The sequence below is a fragment of the Mastigoproctus giganteus genome, chromosome 10 (genome assembly GCF_048544385.1).
Source record: "Mastigoproctus giganteus isolate SK-2022 chromosome 10, ASM4854438v1, whole genome shotgun sequence".
Lineage (NCBI taxonomy): Eukaryota > Metazoa > Arthropoda > Arachnida > Uropygi > Thelyphonidae > Mastigoproctus > Mastigoproctus giganteus.
Window position 1 is genome coordinate 109,005,296 of NC_143584.1, and position 27,236 is coordinate 109,032,531.

The window sequence follows — 27,236 nt, forward strand, 5'->3', positions numbered from 1 at the left end:
CCAATTTGATGAAGGCGATATCAATTTTGAACTTTTGCCTGAGCAAAATAACAATACACAAAGAAGCACGTGTTAAGATTTGACACCTTTCAGCTTAATCCTACACTGAAATCATGCCTGCTAATTGAAGGAACATTCCTTTCCTGTCAGAATTATCACTGTGATAATAAGGCGAAACAGTTAGTTACACATCCATCCCACCAATAAGTTAAATAATTCCTTCTTTAAAATATTTTAACTCTGAAAAGCCTTTTAGAGGGCTAATCAGCTCGGCCTGGATTCTACACCCGTGGAGACAGCAAAGCAGTTGCTGCAGAGTAGGCGGAAGAGTGATTAATTTGTTCTCGGCGCAACAAAGCGTGGTTTCCCCAAAGGGATCTACCCGGCGTCAAAATGTCACACGTGACGACAAGAAACAAATCTCTGGGCTACAAGTCTTTGTTGATGACAATCTTCACGCACTGCTTGTGGATTACGTTGGCTTTGCCCGTGTTACCGTGACTGCTTGTTAGTTGCCAGAAGTACCGCATAGCGCACTCACGCAGTACAAGAAGAAAACATTAATCACAGTGCGCTTTCTTAGGTTTTCCATAACATGAATAATTCTTGGAAGTTACGAAACTTGATGCACGACAAGAGTAAATACTATTGAGAAGCAGAACGCATATTACATTTAGTTATCTTTCTAATTGAAGCATTAAAATATGTATTTGTAAAACAGAAATATTTATCAAAGCTGAATTTGTATTATTAAAATATAATATCATTCTCTAGCAATTAGATAACTTGAAAGTTCATTTTGGGTCAACGCAGCAGGATAGTTTCCTAGCAGAACTCCAACAGCATATCGTTGCAGCTTCCTGTTGGGAAGGCAGCATTCTGTAAATGCAGGTTTTCCAGAATCAGTTTACTTTTTTTTTTTTTTGGAGATTTTTTTTATGAAAACCCCAAACACGAAAGGCATTAAAACCTATAGTCTTCAGTACCGTGCATGGGTTGGAGGTTTAGAAGACGAAAGGAAACATTTGTTGACATTAGACTTGAACTTCTGTAGACTGTAATTGTTAGGAAACACGTATGAAGGAAGGTTGTTGCAGAAAACGCAAGTTGAATGAATAAATGAGGAAGATGAAAAGTTGGTTCCGTGAGTTTGAAGTTGGACAGTAAATGGATGTTGAATGGCTGCCGCACATGTTCGGATTGCTTTCAGAGAGAGAGAGAGAGAGAGAGAGAGAGAGAGAGAGAGAGAGAGAGAGAGAGCAGGAATTATAGAAGCCAATTTAGAAGAACAGTGTCCATGGAAGTATCTGTAGAAGAGGCGTGTAGCAGAAACAGTACGTCTATGAGACAGCGAGTGGAGAGACTCTGTTAGAGATGAATCATTAATTAACCTAACTGCCCTCTTCGGAATGGAATCTAGAAGCTTGAGAGAGGTTTTGGGGGCACCACCCCAGATGTGGGAACAATATTCCATTGTAGGGCGGATTTGCGATTTGTACAGATTGAATATTTGTTTGGAAGAAAAGTAACACCGAGAGCGAAAGAGAACCCCCAGTTTTTAGATGCAGAGGAAGCAATATTTGTAATGTGCTTGTGCCAAGAGAGATTAGAAGTCAGGGTAATCCCCAAAAGAGATATATCATTTTGCCTAGAAATCGGAGTGTCACTAAAGATAAGCATAGAAGCAGAAGAATCCTTTTAGCGAGATATAAGACAAGACTGAGTTTTAGAATGATTGAAATCAACTAAGTTGTCTTTTCCCCACTGGAAAATTACCTGGAGATCGGCATTTAAGGAACTGGTAACAGATTTTCGAGAAGTTGAAGCTGATTGAGTAGGGCAAGGTTTCTCAAAATCGAAAGTGGAATGTGCTATCATCGGCAAAACTTATATATATATATATATATATATTTTTTTTTTTTTTATTTTTTTTTCTATAAGTATATATTCAATGGAAGAAGGTCATTAATATACAAGAGGAAAAGAGTGGGGGAAAGAACTGAACCTTGGGGGACACCGGCATTAGTGGAGAAGTTAGAAGACAGAGAGCCATCTACCATCACCCTCAGGGAGCGATCAGAGAGAAAAGTGGATACCCACCCAATTGAAAAAAACAGTTGGCAAACCAAAAGATGGAAGGTTATTTAGAATACCTTTATGCCAAACACGATCAAAAGGCTTTCAAATGTCAAGAGCAACTGCTTGAGGTTCACCAAACGTTTCCATTAAAGTTATCCATAGATGGGTAACATAAGCAAGAATATCACCAGTGGACGGCGCCTCCGTAGCCAGGTGGGAAGGAGCAGCAGTGCGTAGCACACGCTTCTTGATTAGACCGGGGTTCGAGCCCGTCACCACCAAATACGGATGATGCGGAAAGGTCAGGGAATGACCACCGCATATCCCGGAGTAATATGGCCTAAGCTGCTAATGCTCCTAAAAACCAAACGAACAACAACATCACCAGTGGATCGACACTGACGTAATCCATACTGATGATTGTTGATAGTTTGAAAGTTGGCTGTTAATTGATTTCTACATTACTTTAGAAAGTGTAGAAGTAATTGCAATGGCACGACAATTGGATGGGAGGGATTTGTCATCTTTTTTAGTAACTGGCTAGATATGAGCAAATTTTGTTCAAAAGTTATGCCTGCCCAAATTTGTTCAATTTGGGCAGGCATAACTCGATTGTCATGCCTGCAATACCAGGGTACCTGCCCACCCACCGATGAATGGCCAACAAGCCTTGAAACGGTGCCGTCTGGGTGGTGGTGCCCACTGAGAATAAGTAACAATAGTCTTCTCTTTTAGTGAAGCGTTACTTGGTCGAGGTAGTGCAATACATGGGAACTCGTTATGAAGGAAGAGTACAATATGAGATAGATAAAATGATGCCCTTCGCAATACTAACGTAGTTTTTTGTTTAAATTTTCTATGATGTGTTTATACCAATATTATATAGATTATCTACTATAAGAACTTATATATATATATATCTGCCTATAATTTAATTTTTATAATCCCGGCGAGATTATCTCTGCTACTTGTTAACCCCTGGCATGATGCCGTGATGGGTATTGTAAGGTCGTGGTACTGCGTGTACCGATGAACTTTACAATAAAGATCTTATTTATTTTTTTATTTATCTAAGTGGATATCTGATTTGTGTGTACAAGGGCGCTGAAAGGGTTGAGTAAAATGAACGAGGAGGTCTTTCTGGCTCGTGGATGAGACAACAACCACAGTGAAAATAAATATAAAATTTCAGTGAGAATCTTTCAGAGTATTACGGACGTAGCCGAGTGGACAGGAGCGCGAGAGCAATAGCACATGCACTTTGAGTGTACCGGAGTTCAAGCCCGTGAACTGATAAATACGATTAACTGATTATTAATTGATTGATTATTAATTGATTTACTGTAAACTCCACTGACCTGGTGGTGGTCGTGCCGGAGTATAAACAAGAACATTATACCCTGAAAGGTTCTCATGAAGTTCAAACTCCCTCTCGCAATCAGCGCCACCTTTATGAAGAATGTACATATTGTATCTTTCGTGAACAATAAAGATTTTCTCTCTCTCTCTCTACATAGCCCAAGCGAAAAACAGGCGCTTCAGTATCGGAAGTGCAATACGTTATCCGCATTGTTACTGTGGCTGGACTGTAAAGGTTACAAATTAAAATTTACATGAAAATAGTGATTCAGCTCAGTTGTTGAAAGTTCGAATAAAAAATAGTATTGTGATATTAAAATAAATGTAAACAAGTTTATACAATTTAATAAATTGAACGAAAAAATTATTTGCCATTCTTTCTGATTACAGCCTTGCATCTATTGAAGTACAGGGCAATTTCCGATCTGTATGAATGGTTTGGGAAAGAAAAAAAAAGAAAGAAAGTCTTTCTTTCTTTTTTTTTTTTTTTTTTATATATGGTAGCTCAGACTTTGAAACACGAGAAAGTTGTTGGATTCGCTACACTGCCGCTTTCTGCGATCTGGCGAGATGGAAAATCGCAGCTTCCTTTTGTTTACTTTATTTATTTATTTATTTATTATTTTGTATCATTTTTAGCCATGACGGTAAGGATTGTACCTGCCTCGGCATTTTCTTTATCATTTAAAATAGCGTTCCTTGTATGCTAGTCCAAGTAATTTTCTCTAATTATCATAATACTTTAATTGCCAGAATAATAAATAACTATTCATATTATGATGTACAGTGTTTTATAAGCGGAATAAGATGCATCATCTACATGAGAGCCCACTGTCGCTTAGAGCAGTCTACAGGTAGTTCTGGACTTGACGAGTTAATTCGTTCCTGGCGCGCGCTCGTAAAGCTGGAATTTATTTCCCATAGACATAAGGTTAAAAACAGGGGTTACGTTCTCAACGATGAAATTAGCTAGCTAATTAATTTATGTTTAACAATGATTGATTTATCCAAAGAAATGAAAACGTAGCCTGTAAAATCAAGCAAATTATAATATAGAAATTATTTACGACTTACAAATGTGTTAAAGAATGTTTATTCTTCATCATCATCGATTAAATGCACACTCGTTGATCCCTCATTATTGGCTCGGCACTCGTTAGTTTGTTGCACAAGGAGTCGTCTTCTTCAGAAATGTTTCAAGAGGCGTTTCTTTCCAAGATAATCTTCTCTTTTAATTATAATTTCCACGATTGCATGCATAAGCATTTTTTAATGGCACACATAAATTGCAACTAACACGATTCGCATGGAGTAACAAGTTTACGAAGCTTTAAAAAAAGGAATGAAGAGAAGATTCTGAAAATGTATTTATGTTTTTTTTATACGATTGAAGATTTCAGTGAAGGGGAAACACATTTCACACTAATAACGTAAAAAACCACACAATTCCACAGCTATCGGTATTTTCGCAAATGCAAGAAGATCGAGTTTACTACCCGTTTATAATTGCTTGCAGTAACAGAAAAGCCCAATAAACGGGAAAGTGCAAATTGTTATTATTGTTTTATGGTCGTGACCTCCAGAAATGTGCTTTAGAAAAATATCACAAAAACGTTTAAAATTGATTCTTATAACGGAACATATGATAACGATGAAAGTATAGTGCATTTTAATGATTTGAATTGGTAACTAATACAATTTACAAACCACACTCAAGACCTTTTTATATGGCCTTAAAAGTCATGGTCGTGACCTTAAAAATTACATTTTAGAGAGCTTAGTTATACGGCGGAAATTTCAACTTTCGAGATCTTGAAACGAATTACCAAAAAAATAATGTGTTATTAGGTTCACATTACGATATTTTCACAATACGATGGTGTCTCTGGAACTGATTAATATCGTAAATCGGGGTACACTGTATTGTATAGCTACGCACGTGGTTTGAAATGCGGTATGTTTAACATTCATTTTTTGCAATTAATGTTCATATTTTCGATTTTGTTGATACTTGGGGAAAAAAAACTCGTAAACCCGGGAACTCGTAAAGCGAGAACTGCCTGTTCTTTCTTTCTTCCGATGTGCCCGTTTCGCTTGGAAACTTAGTTTAAAGCAAAATATCGACCCTCGTTATCTAGATGAATCAATATATTTTTTTCTTTTTATGAAGTAGGGTTTTTAAGCTACTAAAAAACCAATAACAGCTACGGTTCATCTGCTCGGGGGAATCTGGAAGTTCCGTTACCGAACGAAACTAAAATTCACGGGAATAAATGCAAATTATCAGAATACTGCAGTGACTAAAAAAATTTCCAATATCTCTCTGCGTTGTTTATTAATTTATTCCTTCAGAGCAATTTCCTTCCGCCTATCACTTAAAAGTATTATCCAATATTATGTAGTCAGTGTATTCAACGTTATATACACTGGTTGATATAACAGCAAACTAGGAACATTTGTTTGTTATTATTCCTAGTCTCTTAAATATTCTTAATATTTCAATGGACTTAAAAATGAATTGGACAGAATGGTTTTGTTCCGGCTAGTTACCTGACTGAAGAAGAATTAAACTGTATAGATTTCTTTAAATTCTGAGAAAGTTTTTATCAATTCAATATCATAGTTTTCTGATATTTTGCTTTGAAAAACGGTTAAAACACGTTCGTAAATTTTGTAAGTGTTTTATGGTGAAACTTCTTATCTCTCTTTTATAAAGGAAAAAAAGATAACCGATACGTTTCCCTGAATTTCTGAAACAAATCACTCTAACGGAAGACAGCCACTGCGATATGGCAATGGCGTGTCTTGTTCAATCGTATAAGAATTTGAAAGATACTTCATAGCCTGAGAATGGAGAAATTACTCGAAAACAAAATTATTTAGTGGATGGCTGCCATATCCGAATGGTCAAATGTAGGCGTACAATAATTCGAGTAAATGAGACTGATGAAATGCAGGGCAACAGGGGCCATAAGGGGCCTGTGCATATTTATTGGGTGTATTCTTAGTTTGCATGCTAGTTTTACATCTCTGTCTGGGAAAACAGGCGTAAGAGTCTTTACAGAGTAAATCCAGTCTACGATTAGGATTGCCAACTAGCCAGTTTTTGACCGCGGACCGGTTTTTAAGTCAGAAGCTGGTTATCAGGTGAACAGTCCCTATGAAAGGCCTTAAAATTACTACTGTACTTAGAATTTAAGAAACAAAAATACATAAAGCTGTTTCAATCTATAAACGACCCATGCTTTCTATCCTTTATATTTATATAATATGTTGAGAGCCTTGACGTCGAAGGAATTAAAATTCAGTGAGCAGGGAACTTTGACTTTGTGATGTTTAAGGAATTTTAAATAATAATTTCGCCATTTTGATTCATTTTTTCATTATTCTAATTATGAAGAAAATCGGTGCCTATTTAATCATAAAATCCGCTGGCTTAACTTTATCTATTTTTATCATTGAATATAACTAGCCTTTGGTACTGTCCACATAAAAAGGCTTCGAAAATTGCGTCCTACATTTTGAAGTATGGGCAACTTCGCTGGGCCACTGCAAGCAACATGAGCACCTTGACCCCTGTGGAGTGCTCTTAGTTAGCTTTTAAAATACTGCCTGCCCAGAATTGCCTTATAGAGGAATAAAACCTACGGAAAAGAACAAAACGTCATCATCTAGAAACCAATTGTCACCTAATAAAGTTCATAAAGTAAGCAACAATGGTTGGATCCCAAGGATGGGCCCACCTTAATGAACAAATCAACAAAATATCCCCATTTAAAAAAGTGATGCGCGGAGCACAAGAGAAGAAGAGAAGAATCCATAAGGAGACTGTGCATCAGAAAGGCTGCAGGTTCGAACTCTCCAAGGGTAGATCTTTACGGTGATCGACCGAACTCGCCCTGAGCAAGTCGGAAAAGGACGACAGAAACAAATTTTAGGTAAGTTCACTCGATTTAGTGCTATGATTGAAAGTATAGTAGAGTGAATGGTCGATGATAACCTCAGGGGCTCACATCTGGCGAGTATGGGCTTGACACACCCAGGGTCCTGAGGTGGATATCATCATTCTTCTCTTTCTTGGTGACTCCTTTCTACTGACTCTCTCTCTCTCTCTCTCTCTCTCAGGGTAACTCGGAAGTATTTATTTTTTTGTTTTGGCTAGTGCAGCATAAGCCTCAGGCTTCCTTGCACCATATGGCTGATAATAATAATAATGGAAAAGAAAGCGATTAAATTGGGATGATTGTGTACGAGAAGTCCCAGAGTCACTCTTTTTGAATTCTCGGAAACTGAGGCCGTGGTTTTATTTAAAACTGTTAATGATTTCTGTTATTACGTTATTCATACTGATGCTGTACGGCGAATTGACCCACCATGCCCATTAATTTTACATCGATGAATTTCTCAAAAGAAAACCAAATCTAGCTTCACTCTTAATTATTTAAAACTAATTTAAAACTAACGCAATCTTTAGCAATTGGGACAAAATTACTAAGCGCAATATATTACCAAAGTCATTTCTAGTCAGTCTAAAAAAGCTATATTCTCCCTTCCACCTCTTTTAGTTTGAGGATCCATATCTCTCGCATGGTGATGATGACAAAGAACAAGGCGGTACCATCTACAGCCTCAGTTTCACCCTAATGAAATGTTTCAGAATGAAGATCATAATATGTTAGGAATCGCTTCTTCCCTAAGTGATAATCGTGTCAATGTAATTTTGAGTGGTTATGTAGTTGTTGTTGTTATTTGGTTTTTTAGCAGCATTAGCAACCAAGGCCATATTGCTCTGGGGATATGCGGTGGTCATTCCCTGACCTTTCCGCATCCTCCGTATTTGGTGGTCACGGGCTCGAACCCCGGTCTAATCAAGAAGCGTGTGCTACGCAGTGCTGCTCCTGCCCACCTGGCTACGGAGGCGCCTTGGTTATGTAGTACATGAAACTATGAGTATACAACTGTCCATGTGTAAGTGTGTTATAAATTCGTCTGTACTAATCTGTGAATAAATATGTTTTGTTTACTTAAATGCCCTGACCTTGTCAACGTTCCTCATCAGACCAGTTATTTATTCGACTTTATAATAATCTAAAGTTAGGTTTCGTAGTTACATTTCAGTTGTTTTAGGAAAAGGGTTATTGCTAGTCCAGAACTGAACCGAATTTTTACAAAATTAGAATAGTTCATACACCTGAAAACGCAACTTTCCTGATACAGCTAACTGGTTGCACAAAAGAAAGATTCCTTTGAGCCGAGGGTGGAAAGGCATTGTCCTACCATACACTAGGTCAGTGGTCTCAAACTCAAATTGCATGCGGGCCGAATGCACGATCTGAAAGCAGCTAACGGGCCGGAATTTTTTTTTTTTAACAAAATGAGAGTATTTACAACAAATACATATTGAAATGTATTCTCGGGCTGTGTAAAATTGCTTCGGGTTCGGATGAGACCCGCGGGCCACCAGTTTGAGACCACTGCACTAGGTGACATGACTTTGCTGGGCGATTAGGGAGCGCAAGGAGATAGATGATGCAAGAAAAAGACCATGAGGACATAGGAGGAGGAGACTAACTAGCATCAACAACGTTCCAGCGGACTTCAGCCGCCCCCTGGTACCAGTGTAACAAATATATTAAACTCTTCGGTAAAAACATTTATTTAAATTTATTTATTTATATGAATAATGATAAATGACAAAACAAATACAATGCACCATTCTCGTCAAGCAATGTGTTTGGTTTTCACTCTGGATAGCATGTCCCCGCGGCATTATTATCAAGCATCATGGCGTTGGTGGGTATACCTAATGTAATTTTTACGTCCCGTCGCTTTAGTTTCGGTTTTAGATTTAACATTACAGTATATATACAGATGTTTATACAGTTTGGTGTCGTTTCAATGCGCGGATTTTTTCCCCTCCTCTGTTGAAATGATTTTAACTTTTTTCGCATTTGCACAATAAGCCTTCTGTAAAAGCTGAACTTGTCAATGATAGGATTCTTTTTCTCGTAAACAAATAAAGGGGTAAGTAACTGCATTTTTAGAACAATGACTGGCTGAAATACTCTACATAATTCTGACCGATTAGAAGTAGATGACAAGCCAAACTGTATAATGTAAAATTTGCATGTTTTAGTGTAAAATACGATAATATAAAAGCAGTAAATCGCCATGCCAGCAGCAAGAGGTACAAAGCCGTTTTGCAAGCAAGAAACACGCTTAGTACTCCTAATTTTTTTTTTTTTTAATTCAAAAGAAGATAAATTAACATATATTGAAACTAAAACTTAAACTGTATAATGCACACGCATAAATGCAAATTATGAAAACACTGCAGTGGCTAAAAAATTTCCAGTATTACTCTGCGTTGTTTATTAATACCAGGGGCACAATCAGAAATTCATATTGACGGTGCAGTGTGTATATCGGTTATGTTAATTTATTAACATACAAAAAAATTTCTGATATTCGAAAGTGGGACGTAATAAGGCGTTTGTAATAATTTGAACTGATAATAGTAACATACACTGGTGTGCAAAACTTAAGGACCAACACTATTTCTAAAGATTACAACCACAAAATCTTTACTTAAGGTATTCTTTACCGATGAGAGTAGATTCAGTCTCAGCAGCGATTCTGGACGTCAGCTAATCTGGCGAGCGGTTGGCAACGGTATCATCCCGAAAATATCACTGAAAGGGATCGATATGGCGGTCGAGGTGTTCTCGTCTGGGGACGCGTTATCTTGGATGGACGTACACAACTCCAGATACTGGAAGGCGGTACTCTAACCTATGCACGCTACTGTACTGAGATAATCACTCACCATGTGCGTCTGTTCCGAGGTGCCATTGACCCCGAGTTCGTGTTTATGGATGATAAGGCCACACCCCATCGCACGGCAGCTATTGATATGCTTTTGGAAAGCGAAGACATTGTTTGTATGGATTGGCCTGCCCGTTCCAGCAATCTAAATCCCATCGAACACATATGGGACGCTCTGGGGAGACGCCTAGCGGCACGTCCACACCCACCAGAAAATGTTCACCAGTTGAAGATGGTGCTGACAGAGGAATGGACGATGTTACCGCAAGAACTTATCAACGACATTGTTCTAAGTATGGAAAGGCGGTGCAAAGCCTGCATCGACATTAGGGGTGGCCATATCTCCTACTGAGGACCACCTCTTCCCTTTGTTCCATCCTTGGCACTGATGCATCTGTATCATGGCAGCCAGTGCTTCGTTGCCATTTTTGAATAAAGTCCCTCTGTACCGTTTGTTTCTGTTGTTGTTGTTGTTTTCTTCATCATTTCTGTACCTCACGAGGTTCCTTTGATATGCTTTTCCAATATCCAGGCCACTCCTATGAGAAGCTAGAGGTGAAAACCTGACTGGTCCTTAAATTTTGCACACCAGTATATGTATATGAATTTCTTGACAGGTGCAAAATCACAACTTGTAACCCTCCACCCAACCCTCGGTTTCGCTACTGATTATTTTACTTTCCCAATAGACTGCTGTTATTCGTTGCCGCCATGCGTGAAATTTTAATGGAGTCAAATATTTCTGGATTCGTATTATACTAAAGTAAAGTATCATTTGAAAAAAAAAAAAAAAAAGAGAGAGAGAGGTTTGTACAAATTCTTTGGGTAATCAATGAGCCGGAGCGCCATGAAATAGTGAAAAAATGCGAAATATTTAGAATGAAGTTCTCGCAGTAGAAAGCAAAGCAACACGCCAATCTGAACAACAGTAGAAAATTCAATTTATTGGCGTTTTGTTATGTGTTGAAGTTTCTTATAGAAAAGAGATGACAGAATCTTATAATAAACTTTAAGAACATTTTCACTGATTCCATATTTCGATTTGGTACGATTCAGAAAATCGTTTACCGAACCTGTAATAGAAAATGTATTTGTTTCGGAACAAAGTACATCGAGAGTTTTTCAAGAGTTTAACTATGATTTGAACTGAAGTGTGTGTGTGTGTGTGTGTGTGTGTGTGTGTGTGTAGTGCGCGCAGGGCAAGCGAAGATAAAATGAGTGAAAACGGTGATCTACGAAAGGAAATCATTCAGATCCTGATATTTCTTATTTCTTCTGAAACAATTCGCGTTAAGAGAAGTGTGAGTAATATTTTAGACTGCTTCTTCGGAAGTTCAGAAATAGTTTTTCCTGATACTTTTCCACTCGACGGCATTAGAATTCAGCTGGGACTTTTATCATCTGGTTTTATACTAAAAATTTAAAAAAAAGAAATTGGTTATTTTTCCCTTACGTAATATTTATTTTGTGCTCCTCTATTTCTGAGTCAGTCCAATCAGAAAACCGCCCAAGAGAAATTAAACGGTGCTTTTCTAAACTTCGCTTCTGTCTGAAGTAGATTATAAAAGTATGGTGGGCTTTCGCCATAATTCAGTACAGAAGGGAAGAATGGCGGTAAGTCTGCTGATGTCCGTGTAGCGTTATCACACGTTAACTGATATAGTACAAGAGTTTACCTTAATAAATAAATTTTCTGTTTATACTCTGGGAAGAATAAATGGTCAAGGGAGTTACTCTGACGTTAATGTGAGATTGAATTTATGAATAGCACTTACACCGATCAGCCAAAACATTATGACCAGCGAGTCGTTATGCAAATCGAAGCAACTGCAAGTGAACTACGCCGCGTGCGCGGGTCGGGACACGGTACAAAAATCACCTGATACTGAGCTCCGTTAATCAGTGTTACTCTTGTTCTTCAGATGGGAAAGGCAGCGGACTTAAGAGTTTGACAAAGGCCAAATTGTAATGGCCAGATGACTGGGTCAGAGGATATCCGAAACGGCACGGCTGGCGGGATGCTCACGGTCAGCCGTGAGCATCCCGCCTGTATGGTTAAGTATGGTTCGAATCCCGCCTCGGGCTTGGATCAGAGTAAAATGCAAAAACTTTGGGAGGTGCATTATGGCCACAGAAGCCGATGCGCGCCAACAACTAACTAACCCACTGCAAACGAAATCTACTGGGAATTATTGATAACCCAAGATGTGCCTGCGGCTCCTTGGAGTCCTGGCACCTTCCCCGCTCATCTTATGTACGAAGATGTCCGTGCTTTACTTGTCACCCAACTTCATTTTATACCTACAAATCAGGAGCATTACTTACTGGAGGATGAAATCACATACAGAGCCTTTTCTGACTTTGCCCAAAAGATGTTTGCCAGATGCCGGACACTTCCGCCATCTGCTCATCCTAAACTACTGGATCCACCTTAGATATAACCTCAAACCCTGGTCAACCTGCCACAAAGAAATCACACATCCTGGAAGAGCCAGGCTGTAACAACAAAAGTGCAAACCAACCAATCACTACGTCATCGTCACCACAAAGAATAGGACATCAGTCCCAAGAGTGACCACCAAAACTGGACCAGACTCACTGAACGGATCCTCTACATTTTAAGTGACAAATGGACGGGTCAGGCGTCCCAAGTGCGACCAGACTCAAAGCATAACTAGGCCAAACTGGAAGATGGGACACTGTTCCCATGAGTGACATTTCTTAGACAGGACTGGGCTCACCGAACGGGAACTCCTAAGAAGACTTGCCACAGCTTTCATGTTCAAGGCCATCTTGGCTCTCGAAACCATGCTCCCTTGCATGTCCTTTCTTCCTCTTTCCTCCTAGCAGAGGATGGTGAAGGTCTCTTTGTTTCCTCTCCCCTGATCCTTCCTTTCCTCTGGTGGGGCATGGGCCTGCCCGACTGACACCTTGGGGTTGCTTTCTCTATTTACCTCATATTTCTGTCTGTTTCCCCCCAGCCTTCAGTCTCCCCCCTGCAATCTCTCTTAAAAATTTACATGACTAGTGTTCAAACCAACCCCTAATAATCGTATCCCAAACTCAAAACTTTAATTGACACAATTTTTAATTACCTCGGCAACCCTATTTCTCCCCCCCCCCTTTTTATGGTCCTTGCCACTGAAATTTCAGGAAATTAGGTGGCAGGACCAGCCAGAATAAATAACTATAATACTGATGTACCCTGGTCTGCCTCCACGGGGCAGAGTGTGTACAACGTTAGGTCCCAAACGCTAAATGACCAGAGGAACAACGGTACACGACACTACACATGTGAAAATCCATACACTTTTAAACCTCTGGCATTGACAATGTTGTGTTTCACACCCACAACGTATACTATGGGGAGATGGGGAAAAACCCCTGGTGCCTTTTGACACTAAACTCACTCTACACTCTACCTAAGATCTTCTGCCTCCCCCCCTTACTTTTCTCTTACACAACGGTTTATATATCCCACAGGTCTAAATCTAATCATATCAAAATTATTGCCCGACCTATTTGGCCCTAGAACAAGTTAGTATTAGTATTAGTAACGGCCGCATGGTGCAAGAAAGCCAATGGCTTATGCTGCACCAGCCAAAAAAAAAAAAAAAAAAATCCGAACAACACAATGATAAAAACAAAAAAAAAAAATAAATAAATAAATAAAATAAATAACTAAATAATAATAATTAATAAATAAAAAAATATAAAATAAAAAGGAAATTAAACCTATCATCCTATGCGCTTCCCTTACCCGAAAGTACTATCCACATGACCTTTGAATTTCCCCAAACTGTCGGCTTCTACCACCCATGAAGGCAACTTATTCCAGTAATTTAAAACTCGCTGGCTAAAATAAAACTTCCTGCAGTCCAATCTAAACATTTCCCCCCGTAACTTGAATTTATGTCCCCTAGTTCTAGCATCATTTATAATCTTGAAAATTTTGTCCTCATTCATTTTACTGATGCCTCTCAGAGCCTTAAACACCTCAATCAAATCTCCTCTAAGGTGTCTAGTTTCCAAACTCTGCAACCCACATATTCGAAGTCTTTCTTCATAAGGACGCCCTTTTGCCGATCTCACCAGTCGAGTTACCCTTCTTTGCACCCTTTCAAGAAGCTCGATGTCTTTCTTTAGGTGCGGTCTCCATACCTGAACACAGTATTCCAAGTGTGGTCTAACATAAGCCTTATATAATGGGATTATCACGTCCCTATCTCTACTTGCAAAAGTTCGATAGATCATCGATAGGACACCATGGGCCTTCCTTGCAACCTGTTTACAATGCTCAGAGAATTTCATGTCTAACCGTATCGTAACACCCAAGTCCCTTTCCTCCAGTACTGGGTTTAGTTGAACTCCACCAAGTGAATACGTTTTTTTGGGATTACTGTTTCCCAGGTGTAATACCTTACACTTTGTTGGATTAAAGCGCAGCTGCCATTTTTCTGACCATTCTTGAAGTCTATCTAGGTCTCTCTGAAGAAGCTCAGCTTGACAGTGATCATCAACTACTCTACCAATGTTAACATCATCTGCAAATTTAGACATCACGCCCTCTATCCCTTCATCAATGTCGTTTATGAAAATTAAAAACAAGTGGTCCTAATACTGATCCTTGGGGAACCCCACTTCTTACATCAACCCAATCTGAGGGATAGCCATTTATCACAACCCTCTGCCTCCTGCCCTGAAGCCATCCTTCTATCCATCTAAGGATTTTCCCAGTGATTCCAACCTGTTCCAGCTTATAAAGCAACCGCTCATGTGGGACTGAGTCAAAAGCTTTGCTGAAATCTAAATAAACAATGTCGAAATTATTCCCTAAATCCAGCTCGTGAGTGACCCTTTCGAAATAGCGAACCAGATTTGTTAAACATGATTTTCCCTTTACAAAACCATGCTGAGTATCCTTGAGAATTTCAATTCGATCCAAATGATCCTGAATTCCACCCTTGATCATTGCCTCCATGATTTTCCCTACTACTGTAGTCAGACTGACAGGTCGATAATTTCCAACTTCACTTTTAGAGCCACCCTTATGTATGGGAGATACATTTGCACTTTTCCAATCCAAGGGAATCTCCCCAGAGTCTAGTTATGCTCGCATAATTAGCCCCAATGGTTCAATGCACTTGCTTGCCGCTTCTCTTAAGATTATAGGGTATATTCCATCAACTCCAGGAGCCTTACTGGTCTGTAGGCTCGAAAGTTTTTTCATTAAATAATCTTGAGAAATTTCAATATCATTAATTACATATTTTTTAACTTCGCTCGCACAATTTCCCATTGCCACAAAAGGCTTTTCATTTGTAAATATCAATGCAAAATAACTGTTGAATTCATCTGCAACGACAGCTGGTGTATTTATTATTATCCCCTTTCCCTTACGTGAAGGTCCGATCTGGTTTGTCCTGCTCTTCTTGGCATTTATATATGTGAAGAATTCTTTATCCCCCCCTCTTTGCTCTGTTTGCTAGTGATTTCTCATAAACTGCCTTTGCCTGTCGAACCTTTTCTGTGGCTCTATTACACATCACCTTGTAGCTGTTATAGGCTTCAGTACTTTTTATTGCTCTGTAACCTTTCCATGCCACCTTTTTCTGCTCAAGTAATGTGGCAACTTCACTATTCATCGAACTTGGATCCCTTCCCGTGGAGTATTTTTTTAGTGGTATATACGCATTCAAGGCATCTGTGATTAATGTTTTAAAAGCGTACCACAGTTCAATTGTATTCATTCTCTGCGCGATATCTACCCAGTTAATAGAGGCCATGTAGTACCTTAAGGTATCGTAATTTCCTTTTCTGAAATTAAAACCCATTCCTTTGCCTTTTACTTCTGCTACCTCTCTCGTCATCATCCACCGTAGAACTCCGTGATCACTTCCTGCTACTGGTTCCTCTACTATCAGCCCTGTTATGTCATCTGATTCATGGGTGATGAGGTCTAGAATATTGGTTTCCCTAGTACATCCTCTGACATGTTGATACAAATAACAGTCATCTAGTTGATTTAAAAATTTTGTTCCCCATGTCGAGTTTCCTTCCCATTTACTACAATCAATTAGAGGCAAATTGAAATCACCCATAATAAGGCATTGACGCTTACTTGCCCATTCCATTTGCATGTAGAGGCTTTTGTCATAATCTTCACAATCACCTGGTCTGTAGATTACTCCTACTCGCATTATACCTTTGTTTCCAACTATCACACCATACAGACTCTATACTAGCATGTGAAATGTCTGAATCCGGGAAAGCTATCGTCGCACTCAGGCTGCTTCTGATAAGAAGCATTACCCCACCACCCCTTCTATCTAACCAGTGATTAGATAGTTATCAGTGAACAACCCTACGCTCAGTTAAAATTACATTTCATTATATATGTACTTGTCTATGGTGGCACCTAGACTAACGTCCATCTCCACCTGTATATTCTGTGTTCAAGTATTCTGCTAATGGGACAATGGGCCTATAGTATAAAGTGTGTGTAATATGTTATAAGAAAAAAAATCAAGCCTCTCTGCCACCTCTCTGTTACCTGGTGCCTATCCCTATGCACGTGAAGCGCGGTCAGGGTTCTCCTTCACTGTCTGTGCTGTTTGCACTAACACCACGCACCCACAGGAGGTAGTGCAATACCAGCGGATGCTAACAATCCCCACTACCAGACTACCCATACCTGGAAGCCTTAAAAAAAAAAAAAAAAAAACCGCCCCAAACCCATAAGGTAAGTCCCGCATCAGTTTTCTTTCTGATGCCTGAAAAAAAAAAAAAAAAAAAAAACCAACTTAAACAAGTTTGAAATTGGAGGAAAAAAAAGTACTAATAATTTTTTTTTATTTATAAAAAATAAATATAAAAATAATAAATAACTTATTTAAAAAATAAATAATAATAAAATAAATACAGAAATAAATAAATTAATTAATAATAAATAAATTAATTAAAAATAATGAATAAATAAATTAATTAAAAATAATGAATAAATTAATTAATTAAAAATAATAAATAAATTTATTAATTAAAAATAATGAAGAAATAAAGAAAAATAAATTAATTAATTTTAAAAAATAAAATAAAAATAAAAAATAAATAAAATAATAAAAAAACAACCTCCAAGAGTTTAAACCCCACATCAATTTTCTTTCTGATGCCTGTAAATGCAATTGAAGAAGAGGAGAGAGGGAAAAAAAAAAAAACCTCCAGCAAAGTTGCAGAAAAAAAGAAAAGTGTAATCTATATTAACCAATACAGATAGCTGTTTCGTTTTTTTTTAAATACATTTCTAAAAAATTCCTGAAATACTGAAAAATTCTCTGAACCTTGTACCCATTGAGCTTGAAGCTCCTCGATTAAAACTGGTATAACTGATCTTAAATTACACCTAAATTCCTCAAAGAGGACACTCATAAAACAATATGTTCCCATGTTTCAGGTAATCTACATATACAGAAAGGATCCTCCTCCAAACCTAAAACATAACTTATATTTAAGCGAACCATGCCCTGTGATTATATAAGAAGTTTCGATGCAGGGAAAGAACCATTTATTATGTCTATTTCCAATATTAAAACATGCATCAGAAATAAAAAGCCTAGTTACAGCACGAGTCACGCTGGTGCTCCAACGTTCTTGCCATATTCCTGTTAACTTCAATTAAATATATATTTTTTTTCCTCTCTCTTCCTATCAATCAAAATATCATTCGTAATTCCCATAATTGTAACTTGTATGCCCTTCCTTAAAAAGTAACTAAAAGCTCTATATACAAATCCAAGAGGAGTATCCCAGCAAGCACCTGAAGGGCATTAGTCGATACTGTCTTACACACTCTCAAAGTTGTTAATAACATAATATGCTGTAATGAATTCAGCTTATTTTTAAACTTGACGTTGCTTACACACTTAAACCAGATAGAGGCAGCATAAACTACAATGGGTAAAAAAATAGCCTTATAGTAAAGACTGAGGACCCTTTTACCGAGCCTCCAGTCTTTCCTGTTAATCGGGACTGTAGAGGCTGTGTATTTCTTTACTTTAAATTGTCATCCAACAAAATCCCTAAGTATTTGACCTGAGACATCAAAGATATCTGTTTATTATTAATAATTAATCCGGGTGGTCTCCTGTAGTCCAGTTTACCTTTCAATAACATCATTACAGTCTTATTAGAAGAAATTCTGAGTTTATTATTCATAGTCCAATTCATCAGGCTACCGACTACCCATTCTTGTTTACCTTCAATTACTCGTCTGGATTTTCCCCTGCACACACACAGCACCAGGTCGTCCGCATATGCCACCTTGTGATAATCCACACAGTCTTGTTCTAACCAAGTGTTCAGGCCCAGATGCAAAAAATCGGTCCCAATACCGAACCCTGGGGGCACCCTCGATTAATTCCTCTCTCAAATTTCAAAATGTTGAGAACTAACTATAATTCTTCTATCTGATAAATAATTGCTGATTGTCCTAAACAACAAATCAGGACAATTCAAACTCTAAAATATTTCAAAACAATGGGGTACCAAACCGTATCGAAAGCCCCTTCAAAATCTATGAAGAGGGCTAGGAAATACTTAAAATTAGAACAAGTAGCAAAATCTATAAAATCATGAATAGCATCCTCTGTGGAACATTTCTTTTTAAATCTGTATTGAGACGGAAAATCCAATTTCATTTTACAAAATCAAGTTTCAAGTCTTATTAGCAATAACCGTTCAAAAATCTTCCCCAGGTTTGCAAGCAACGATATAGGCCTATAACCTCTCGGACCATTAATGGTTTCCTGGTTATGAAGCAGCTTCAATAGGGCTATCTTCCAAGACCTTGGGAATATACCCTGAAGGAAATCTTTATTAAACATATTTAACACTATCTCAGGAAACAGCTCAACAAATTTAACAATACTATTATTTTCAATTCTATCAAGACGAGGTGTTTTATTTACATTTAACTTAGAACATACCATCCTAAGTTCAGTAATACTGAATAATTCAATATCATGACTGCCAATATAATGTATATTCTCTTCTCTAACCTTATTCTGCATAACTGTGTCCTCACTAACACAGTCAACCAGAAACAATCTGTCAGTTATTGTTGTGATAGTGGAAAGCCAATCAAAAGAATCCTTATTGTCAGAAACAACTCTACTAATTAAATTATTAATATTAAATACAACCGTTCCTCAAGAAACAGCGATCATCTCATTCTCAAATCTCATCCTAGCCACTGAAATTCCAGGAAAGTAGGTGGCAAGACCCGCCAGAGTATTCTAATATCAGTGGTACAACCGGTCAACCTCCCCGTGGCACAGTGTGGTAATGTCGGGTCCCATTAGGGATTTGGCGGCTAATAGACTAGAGGAATAAAGGACACAACACATGACTCCCACACACGTTCAAATCTCTGGCCCGATACAACGTACATCCGCGGAGATGGGAGAAATCCCAGGAGCCGTTAGACATTAACATACCTTACACCTAAGAAGGTCGCACATCTCTCTCGGACGGGGCAGCGTGTTCGCAGCTCTTGACCCCCTTGAGGATTTTTATGTCATTTTTCTATATTGCAGATCCAGCGAAGATTTATTGCCAGCCATTAGACACTTGGAAACAACTCTGGCGCAACTACCGACGGCGAGACTACTAATTAGTGCAGATGTCAATTGCCATTCAATTTATTATTATTATTTATTTATTTATTATTTGTGTTTGTAGGACATGGGGTTGTTGGATTGTTCTCCCCTACGTGTATATTTTTTACATATTTTATTATCATTTTTTATTTTTTATTTATTTATTTATTTATTTTATTATTTTTTAATTTATTTATTTTTTATTCATGTTTTTTATAATTTTATATATATATATATTTTTATATATATATATTATTTGTTTTGTTATTGTTGTTATTTAATTTTTCTTATTTTAATTAATTTATTATTATTTTATTTTATTTTTTTGCTGGCTCCCGGTTTCGGCGGCCTGGGAGCAGGATTGCTGGCACGACCGGTATAGCACTACTTACGGTGGGTGCGGGACTTCAGTGCATGAGGCACTGTCAAAATGATGAACTCGGGCACAGTTTTATGTGCATTCCCATCCGGGACGGCCATCGGAGGAGAATATCCGATTACTGGCTGCTCCCCAGTGGCGCATATGCCTCTTTTCCATACAGGCCCGTTTTGCAGAAGTTCTTCGTAAATTTGGCTTTTCAGGTGTAGATAGACGGAAGTCTAGGTGCCACCGTAGACATGATGATAAAAAAAATGCCATTCAAGGCTTTGGCATAGCAACGCTGAAGACCAATGAGGAACAGGGAATGGACAGCGTCTTGAAGAACTGTTGACTAATTCCACTCTGACAGTCCTCAACCTGCCCCACATTCTTCAGCACCCTGTGGGAGACTTCCATAAATGTAACCCTTGCTACCAGATCAATGGCAGGCTATCTCCAGATTTTTTTTTTTTTTTTTTTTTGATTTGGTAGTTGTTGGCGCATCGGCTTCTGTGGCCATATTGCACCTCCCAAGGTTTTTGCAGTACTTTGATCCAAGCCCGAGGCGGGAATCGAACCCGCGACCTTTGGGTTTCCGGGCAGGTACTTTACCCACTCGGCTAGCCCGGTCGGCCGCTATCTCCAGAACTGAGTGGTCCAGGAAGCTTGGACCACCTCTGATCACCCGGCCATTATCTTTGAAATGAAGCGTTCCATTGCCCACATTCCCATCCAACGATTGATGACACAGCAATATGGGCGCCTCCGTAGCCAGGTGGGAAGGAGCAGCAGTGCGTAGCACACGTTTCTTGATTAGACCGGGATTCAAGCCCGTCACTACCAAATACGGAGGATGCGGAAAGGTCAGGGAACGAACACCGCAGATCCCGGAGAAATATGGCCTTAGCTGCTAATGCTGCTAAAAACCAAATAAATAAACAAACACAGCGATATGCGGTCGATAAGGCAGACTGGGCCCTCTTTCAAAAGACCCTGTGCGACCTCTTCACCAGTTACCAGCAGATGATCCTAGGCTAAAAGACCCTAAACGACCTCATTACCAGTGCGTGTGACACAGCAATCAAGAAGAAAAATCCTAGACCAGGCGCTGTCCCCTGGTGGTCGGCAGAGTTACAGAATCTTCGACGGGAGGTGAACTAGAGGAGGAAAATCTTCCTCTTCCGTGCCAGGAGATCTTGGTCTGTCGCTGAGGTTGAAGAATTAATACAACAATACAGGAACATCCGAAATGAGTACACTGCTCTAATTAGAAAAAGGAAACAAAAATCATGGGAAGATCTTGTCACCTCAGTTGGAAATCAAGACCGCTGGGGGTTGTATTTAAGGTTACCACCAACAAACTCCTCAGAGGAGAAGTTATCCCGTCACCCATAACACTAACGGAAAGTATGACAAAGACCTGGACTAACTCGATAAATAATATTCTTGATGCAATCTTTAAGCAGTAAGCAATGGTAACAACCCCCACAGCAGCTCTTGCTATGTAGAGAAAATGATGACTACAGCACGGAAACAACGGAACCACCATTTACTTTGGAGGAAATTAACTTAGCAGCAGCAAGAATTAGGACTGGTAAGTCACTTTGGTCTGGACAAACTCGAGCCAGAAATTGTTAAGAAACTAATTGAGTATACCCCACACCCTATCTTAGACTTCTTCAACCTCTATTATTATTATTTTTTTAATTATTTTTCTGTTCTCTAACTAATCAATTTATTATTTAGTTTACCGATAACTTAACTTAATGCAATCCTCTTTTGTACATGTGAGTTTAATTTTTAAATCTATATCAATGTTTATCTTCCTGTTGGATTTCATATTATTTTTATCAATTGTGTTCCTTGTTCTGCTCTCAGATACACTGTTAATGGTTACCTGTTGTGTATCGTGTTGTTAATAAAATAAAATAAAATAAAAACCACTGTCTCCAAGTAGGATATTTCCCAAGTGCATGGGAAATAGCAAGTGTATGCTTGATCCTAAAAAATGCAAACAAGCCGCCAGATAAACCAGACTCCTACTGCCCAATTGCTCTTCTCCCCTGCCTTAGCAAACTTTTTGAACATCTCCTACAAAGCATAATAACAACTCATTATATCAATGCCAATCTCCAGTCACAAAACCAATATGGCTTCAGGAAGGGACGGTCAGCTGTGGACACCCTGGATAACATCGTCACAGCCGCCAAAAACTCTATCAAGAAATATTTCCTTGCAATCTCAATTGATTTCGCCAGGGCGCTTGACTCACTCTGGTGGTCAAGCGTTCTGGATAGAATTCGAGCCACAAACCTGCCCCAAAACCTATATCTTTGTATCCACAGCTATCTCTCGAACCGCAGCATAACTGTCAGAACACCATACAACCAGATCACCCGACCGATCTAGAGGGGCTGCCCACAGGGGTCCGTGCTGGGGGGCCCTCTTCTGGAACATTGTCCTAGACGAATTCCTCTCTACCAACCTAGCAACGTCAATACTCAGGCATATGCAGATGACTTGGTCCTTACCCTGGAAGCCGATAGCAAAGCCCAGCTTGAAGATATAGGAAATAGGGCACTTGCCACCCTACAGAGCTGAGCTAATGAGGACAACCTCCAGATCTAACCGGGCAAAACCTGCTCCACACTTCTTAAAGGAATGCTGGATATCCGGAGACCTCCCCAACTAAAAATACAGGCAGAACTGTCAAGCTTGCCGCCCAAGTGAATTATCTAGGCATAATCCTGGACAAGAACCTATCCTTTACCCCTCATCTGACGTATCTACGTAAAAAGATCCGTAACTACACCTCACTAATAAACAGTGTCTCTCGCCGCGACTGGGGACTGAAGAAACGAACTCTTTCCATATACTACAGAGCCATCGTCATACCAATAATCACCAATAATACAACGAGCAATGCTATTGACCATCACCAGGGCAGGGCAGTGTGCACGGTCAGCACCCACGCCATTCAGGTGCTGACCGGTGTTCTACCCCTGGACCTTAAGGTCGTCAGATGAGGTTGCTATATCACCTCTCTAAGGGCAAAGCAGTATCAATCATGGATTACACAACAGGCTCAGCTAACGCAGCTAAAGCTGAGAAAAACTTACACTTTTCGCCCGATGACAAGGAGCAGAGTCGTCCTGAAAGATGCAGTTACTTGGCAGGTTGAAATGGTCTCTAATGCTTGGCAGCAATTTGCCTTCCAATATAGCCAGGTATCCATTGGCATTTACGGAACCTTTTATAAACTGCAGGTGACCTACTCTGCGATACGAAATGCACCCCATATCATTTGGCTGGTAGAGAATTTCACTGTAGACACCATACAGTCTGGATGGTATTCTTCATCGCGTCTACTGCGAATCGTTTGTCTCCCGTCAGAACCATGCAGGTTGAATTTCTTCTCATCCGAGAAAATAACTGACTTCCACTGCTCGGGGGTCCATTTGACATGCTCTTTACACCAAATTAATCGGGCCTTTTTCACTTTTTTGTGTGAAGAGGGGCTTCTATTTAGGACGAAGGGCAACAAACCCATTTTTGAAGAGGCGTCTTCTGACTGTTACTGCACTTGCTACCACGCCTGTATGTTCTTCCCACTCTCTTTCCAGCTCAGACGAAGAAGCTTTACGGTTTTTAAGGCAAGGTATAAGCACGCTTCAAAACGCGGTTGTGTTTTGGCACAGAGGCTCGTTTGCATCCGGTTCCTTTTTTCCTATCAGCAGAACCAGTATTCTTGAGTTTGGAAAGAAATCTACTTACTGTCGACTGATTATAAGACACTCTATAAGCAATATGACAGGAAGAACATCCTTCCTCACGTAAAGCAACAATAGCACTCTTTCTTCGTGGCGTAAACTGCACGTAAATCACCATCCTGACGCAAGCAAGGAATGACTGCAACTCTTGTCGAGCGTGCTTATATAGCTGAAAGTAACAGCTGATGCAATATTACGCCATCACCTACGCGTGTCAATCTTATCTGATGCAATCTGTTCGAAGTATTGCCATATACTTACGTTATTCGGACAACAATTGTAATTTTAAGGGGTGACGCACTTTCTTTGAACACCAGTGTACGTTGTATATGCATAGCCTACTTGATATGCGTGAAAAAAATAAATAATTTCCGACTTCTACTGGTTCGATTTTAATGAAATTTGAGAAAGATGTTAACGCGGCAAGTTAAGCCGTTGAAAGTAGGCAAAGTTCTCATTCCAAATCCATTTTTCTTCTGACTTCAGAGAGCTCAGATTCAGTAAAATGAAACATGTATGCAGAGAAAAATTCTTACAAAGAGGCTTAATACGCTTATAACGACTGCTACAAAGCAAAAATAGTTCTTGAACACAATTGCTATTAAAACGTTTTCCTAAGCTCGTAACTCTGATCATTTATCGTTTACAGCTCTTTCCGTACTCGTGTGATCACGATTAAACGTTTGGGCTATTTTTATTTCGAGATGATGCTAATGTGGATTGCGTCTGTCACTATTTTCCATCCATCATTGTTTGGAGATGAACTGTGCACGGCTGTTGGAATGAAAGGTATCTGCTACATTCACTATTAGGGAACATTACAGATATTCTCCGTACATTTAGAACTAATTCACCCACACTCCCCCGGAGATTCTTAAGAATCTCCCATAAAAATGAAAATCTGTTACTGGAAACGTTACAGACATTAACGCGCATGACATCAGCACCTTACCTTCCATTAACCAAGACTTTCGACGGCTTGCAATAAATTCAAGGTGCCTCTATCAAGGTTACGACATCGTAAAATTTTATGGAAATTGATACTGGTCCATCAACTAGACTTAATGTGCTATTTCTGCCATCAGGAGTTCGTAAATTACTGGGGAGAACTTTACGACTTTCGTATACATCCATGTGAAGGGCTCATAAAGAACCAGTGTTGAAATACCAACATAGCCAGAAGCCTTTCTGAAAGAGAAGAGAGTGTATGTCGTTTGCTATGTAGCAGGCGATGGAGTATTCTACAGCTTCCTTTACAAACTCCATTATACTTGTTCATGTAACAAAGAGTTCTTTAAAGATGTGATTCGGCAAGCTAGTGGTCCGGTAAAACTTATAAAGGATGTCTAATCCTTTAAACTTAATGAAACTAGAAACTTTCAGAACATTTTATTTTCCTTGTATTTCTTCAATTACACCGCAGACATCAATGATAACTTGCCAACATTTATATCAATTGTCGGATATTCGTCAAGATCCCATTTAAGAGCATTATTAGCATAAAGAAACGCAAACAGAAAAACATTAAATCAAAGAGATTAAGTTATTGATAACTGTCAAACAAAATTCAAACAAAAAGAACCAACCTCCTTTCAAAGAGCGCATCTCGGGTTGTAAGTTTAGAAAGCGGCATAGTGTTCTGAGGCAAAGCTAAATTTGATCCGAGAAATTCTGTGTCACATTCCTGTGCACCCGGAGTCAACAGGTAATTTTTCTTGGCCACCTGTCCGCATCCCGTGATGCTTGGAAGATAAACGATGCCCAACGAAAGTGCTTGGCATTTCCTAAAGTTTTAGAACTTTTCCTTACTTTCCGCGTTCTCTCTTTGAATAACCTTGTATTTTATTTGATATATGGAGAAATTCTGGCTTCCCTTCTCTCAGAACTAATTTCACTAATCTCGTAGACATTTCTGTTTCGATTAAGAAGGAATTCAGGGCCCAGCCGTCCGCTGTAATAATCATGTGTTCCGTTTTTGAGACAAGAGAGGGGATTACCCTTTGGATAACCTGAAACTGGGACACGCGATAAATTCTGCTCGCTATATGAAAACAATGAAGAAGCTAAAGAGATGAATCGCAGAAGTGAAGCCAGAAAAGAGAGAAAATTTCTCCTTAGGCACAATAAATGCCTAACCCCAAACCAACATCTTGACAAGGAGTCCATTACCGAATTCGGTTGGTCTATTATCCCACATCCGCCTTACCTTGCGCCATCATGCTTTCACCTGTTAGATCCTATGAAGTCCTTCATGGGGAACACTTCACCGATGACGACTCTGTTATTGCGGCCGACAAGAATTTACTCCTGGAATCTGACAGCAATTTTTACAAGGGAGGGGAGGGAGAGTGTAAGCGCACGCTCTAGTCCATCTGTGTAGAAAATGTATATTAAATGGGGGCAAATATGTGAAAAAATAATTATAAGTACTTAAAGACGAAGTACGTAACATACAGCTTAAATTGAACATTCAACATAAACTATTGACTTAAATTTCATTTATCCCTGTAATAGTATCCAAAGGAGGGAGAATAATATTGGAGCATGGTGCACGTTCATGTGCCCCTTCTGTTGTTAATCGAAGGATCATATAAACTACGTTTGCATGCAGCGAAACACTTAATGCATTAAGTCCACAGTGAAACAGTAATCTATGCTTAATAAGTTAGTTGTTTATTCCATTTTTCTTACTATTTGGGCTTTCATTTGGTGCAGAGTCGCTAAAAAGGAATTTAATAAATTCTACAACGTGCTCCAATATTAGGTTGCTACTTTTCGGAAGTTTCCATTTTTGTTTCTGTGTTCCAAAACTTCCCATCGCTACAAGCGGCTCTAATAGCGGTAACCGAGTGCAGAAAATTCGACTGACGTCAGTACGGTCTCCAGGGCGGCGTTACTCAAGAGTATTATACGTGATTTATTTTGTGTCAGGCCAAGACACGAGTTTTATGTGACCTCAGCAGCAAACACGCGTGCGCTCCTTATTTTGCACTGAAGGCAATTTACTGCGAAATTACTTCCATACTGTCACATGTTTGGCATACCAAGGTCTTAAAGATAAGATTTCAACAACACAACAAAGATTAGGATGTGAAGCTCGCAGAAAATAATAACATCTAGAAATAAACACGTGAAGACAAAACAGAGAAGCCAGCAGCAATCAAAGCCCAGAAAATAAAATTTGATTAA